Below are 4557 nucleotides of genomic sequence, written 5' to 3'. Positions count from 1 at the left end.
TTTTAAAACAACTTTTATTTTCAGTCTCTGATATTTTCACATATTGGTCAGGTCAGACGGTCTGAAAAGATTGGTGTGTCGAGGCTCATTCATGCGAAGGCGTCCATCGCTGTGCGTTGGTCATGGGGAATAGTTATGGAAGTTGCTGAAGGTCCTACACACGCATTGATTTATCGGCCAACCAGTTGGCCAACCGCTAGAAACCTTCGTCAAGTTGTTCGTCAGGTTGGAGAAAAATCGAAAATTTTTGATTTTTGAGGCGGATTGGTCAACTTATTGCTCTGTGTGTAGACAAGTTGGCAACCTAAAACGCGATTTCACTTACCTTTACCTTTAAAGGCGCATTAACGTTAACATATGTTTTTCGGTTAGTTTCGCTAGTGAAAATGCATATAATTAGAGAAAACGTGCGCGGTAGCAATAACAAATACATACATAACAAGTAATTTTTAGCAAAAAAAAAACCGACTTCAACTCCCATATAAAAAAAATATATATATATATATATATCTCATGATCCGCTGATCGGATCTTAACCAGATTAGTATGGGACCACCTCTGAGACACTACCTTTCCGATGCAAAAAGAATTATCGAAATCGGTTGACGAACTGATAACTTCCTCCTTTTTTGGAAGTCGGTTAAAAATGGAAAGCAATCCTAGCATAGCTTAAAAGTTTACCGGTACTGTTGTGTTGTTCACAGTTCAAAAGCTCTTACTCAAATTAAATCGGCCAACTGGTTGGCGCGTTTGTAAAGAATTTCTTTAAGTAGATTGGTCAACTGGTTGGCCGATAAATCAATGCGTGCCTTTTCTTTTGCTTCGCAGTTGCAAAGTTAGGTGGAAAGTATTAATAATTTGCACTACTACCTACTGGGTAGCGATGCATACGTACACACACAACCTACAGTGACAGTCTTCATCGTCGTACTTGTATTTCTTTTGCGCTGTTATGCTTACACATTTCCCCTCTTGGCTGCTGCTCGTCTACATTCCTCTCTCAGTTTTGAAGCGCAGAGAGAATCTCCACACGTAGATTGAGTATTTGCAGCGTTCGTCACTGTCGACGTATGTCGGACCGCGTCGTCTTTCCATTTACCATTGTTGGGGCTGTGTTCAGTTTTTAGCGGCGCTCGTTAGTTGTTTGGTTCGAACATTCGATTTAGCTGGACGTGCCTGTATGCTGCTGCGCTTGGTCGCTGGTAACACTGGGTTCATTTTGATGGAGTGGGAACTTCCATGCTTGCTGGTTGAAGAAAAAAATCTGAAGAGGTACTGCGTGCACTGCCGACTATTGGCTCATTGCCACTAGTATACAGCACAAACAAACCCAACAAAAAAGTGAGGGAGTATGTTTGACATCGAATCGAAATAAAATAAATTGTGTAAACTATTAAAGAATTGCAAAGTTATAAAAACATTGACTTGACACTGCATTAGCGAATTGTGTACCAAAAGGAAAAAAAAACTATTGTAGAAAAAGTCGTATGTGCTGTGCAAAATAAACTACATATTAAGGAAACTTTAACAAAGCCCACGAAGAAAGAAAAATCGCAACGCATTTTGTTATGTGTACACACAGGAAAAGTGCTCGGTTGTGTGTTAGTAACTAACAATACCCTAGCAAGTGCACCCTTCGGATCGAATGGAAATTTTTTGCATTGTACAATTAACAGCTTCCTATTTGTACCAAGTTGAAGGAGAAAAGCAAAAAAAACTTTTACTGAAGCGTCAGAGAAAGTGCCGATCGACCTTGCCAAATAGCGCGTGGAAGTGAAAATTGTCTCCAACAAAGCAGCAGTGATCATTCGTCAAGTAAGAAAATGTAAGTTGTTTTAAAAACTTTCACATATACATTTTTCTTTAATCGTAAACCTTTGGTCGGTCGTTTTCCTCGTTTCCTAAGTTTCCTGTATAGATTCACCCATACAAACAACTAATATCAGTATGTATTAACATTCCAATCGTCTGTACGGCAATATTCTTCACTGAATTTATCTAACCATGTAAAATGTACGTACATATGTATGTCAGAAAACTCGTGCACTTGCCAACCATCGGTCCACCGGTTATAACATACTACATACATACATCCTACCATTTTGAACAAAAACTGAAATAAAATCCAAGTACGAAGAGCTCCGTCTCAAGAAAAATTCAAGAAACTCATTCTTCAGGTAATCGGTTGAAATTATTTGTTTAGGGATCAGGTCTTTTAGTACAGTACAGTCCGGGTAGAATGAACTAATTCGGGCAAGGGCCGTCACTCAACCAAGATTGTTCATAGAACTCAAATTAGGAATTTAAAGACCCTTTTACTTCATTCGCTAAATAAACACATTTTATTTAAAATGTCATTTCATATTCAATTCAAAAATTTTTATACTTTGAAATTAATTCCCAAAAGTCATACACGACGTACTTGTGTTTACGATCCGCATCTTTGAATAAATCGATAATTAGTCAAATTGCATTAGTTTAAACTATTTATTTGTTAGGCCTGTGTGTATTGCTTCAAAAATCTGGAAAAATTTCGTCTGAACTTTTGATATGTACCGTCTCATATTACCCCTGTTAATNAAGGGCCGTCACTCAACCAAGATTGTTCATAGAACTCAAATTAGGAATTTGAAGACCCTTTTACTTCATTCGCTAAATAAACACATTTTATTTAAAATGTCATATCATATTCAATTCAAACATTTTTATACTTTGAAATTAATTCCCGAAAGTCATACACGACGTACTTGTGTTTACGATCCGCATCTTTGAATAAATCGATAATTAGTCAAATTGCATTAGTTTAAACTATTTATTTGTCAGGCCTGTGTGTATTGCTTCAAAAATCTGGAAAAATTTCGTCTGAACTTACACAGTTTTGATATGTACCGTCTCATATTACCCCTGTTAATACATTATGTCCTTAAATATGCTTATTTTGTCAATTTCCACAATAAAAGCCCCTTAAACAATTCTTTAATTAGTGTGAATTGCACCCATCATCATGCTCGCAGCTGTTTTTCTTGCTGGCAAATAGTCACACTAAAAATTAATCGAGCAAAAATCCACTAAAACCTTAAAGTTTTGGCGTACGAAAACGCTATCCACTAAAATTGTTACCAGTTTTTACTGGATAGTGTTTAAAAAACATGTAATTTTATGCAAAAGATAAAATCGACTTCGATTCTCATAAAAAAATTTAAGAGTACTGTTCATTTCTTCAGATCCAATGATCCGATCTACAAATAAACTACAAAAAATTGTCCAAGAAAGTTTGCCGATTAACAGAAGTCTTCAGACCTGAGAATTATTACAAGAAAAGGGAATCAGCGTCTCGCAAATCCAGAAATAAGGCTATCTATCGTCTCATGGCAGCTGTCTTGAATGGAAAAATTGGAATAAAAATACTTATTTCCCTACTGCCGTTGAATAGCGACCCAAGTGCTCCGATCTCATTCCTATAGAGTTTCTCTCGGATGGATTAGATAGAAAGATTATAACTACCTGCCCTAGCCCACCTCTTAGGATGCCGCAAGCTCTTCCGGTGAATTGTGCTTCACTCTTCAAAACGATGTCGATCGCAGTTAGCTAAAATAAGAAATTCCTGGTACTTTTTTAACAGAAGACAGGTGTTGACGAATGACTGTGTATTAACCATAAAAGGCATTCCGGAATTTCTCTAATTGGCAAGGCTAAAAGCAGACGGGAGTAACTAGTTCACATTTAGTTACTTGGTTACTTCTCCACACATTCTCTATTTCTCAATTCGACTCTCACGACTCTTTGTTTACGATTTCGCGTCTGCTTAGCTGATGATTGTTTCACAGTATATACATACATATTCGCTTTTTTCACATTTGCTATTTGTGTAAAAACAAAACAAAAATTTATACCTAGCTAGTGTGTGTAGCATTAGAAGCTGAGGCACAGCAAACAGACGTAGAAACTACATGTTTATCTACATATTTTCTGTATGCCTCCTCACCTTAAATTAAAAATGCTCGGAAAATTCGCCCACCTTCTGCTAGCTATGTACATGCATCATGCATACGTCAACGGCTAAGTTTTTTGAAGTGAAACTTCTTTAGCAGCGGCTGGTTGGTTGGGAGTAAATTGGCAAATTCAACGGAAATGGAGCAACGGAAATGATGCAACGGAAAGAGATACTTCTCCGACCTAAACGGGGTTAGATCGCCGAAACCACAGCCCTTGGTCGGGTGAAACCCAAGTCATTCCGGTACGTAGAACCGGCTGTCGTCATCTGCCTCGGGAGACACGCACTACACTCGCTCAACTTCGCTCCGGCTACTGCAGCAGGTTAAACTCCTACTTGAGTAGGCTGAATGAGGATGTGCCGAACGAATGTCCGGCATGCGGAGAGACCCCACATGACTCGAACCATCTCTTCGCATGCCCGGAAAACCCGACAACCCTAACGGCCTTGTCCCTGTGGACAGATCCCACAGAAGCTGCACGCTTCCTAGGGTTGCCGTTAGTGGAACTTGACGACAACGACTGAGATACCAACCGATCTGGGCGGGGTTGTTGTAGCCGCTA

This window comes from Rhagoletis zephyria, unplaced genomic scaffold, assembly GCF_001687245.7.
Source record: "Rhagoletis zephyria isolate East Lansing unplaced genomic scaffold, Rhagoletis_zephyria_1.1 Rzeph_scaffold_05125, whole genome shotgun sequence".
Classification (NCBI taxonomy): Eukaryota; Metazoa; Arthropoda; class Insecta; order Diptera; family Tephritidae; genus Rhagoletis; species Rhagoletis zephyria.
The sequence above is the reverse complement of the archived record's forward strand: the minus strand, read 5'-3'. Positions refer to the sequence as shown.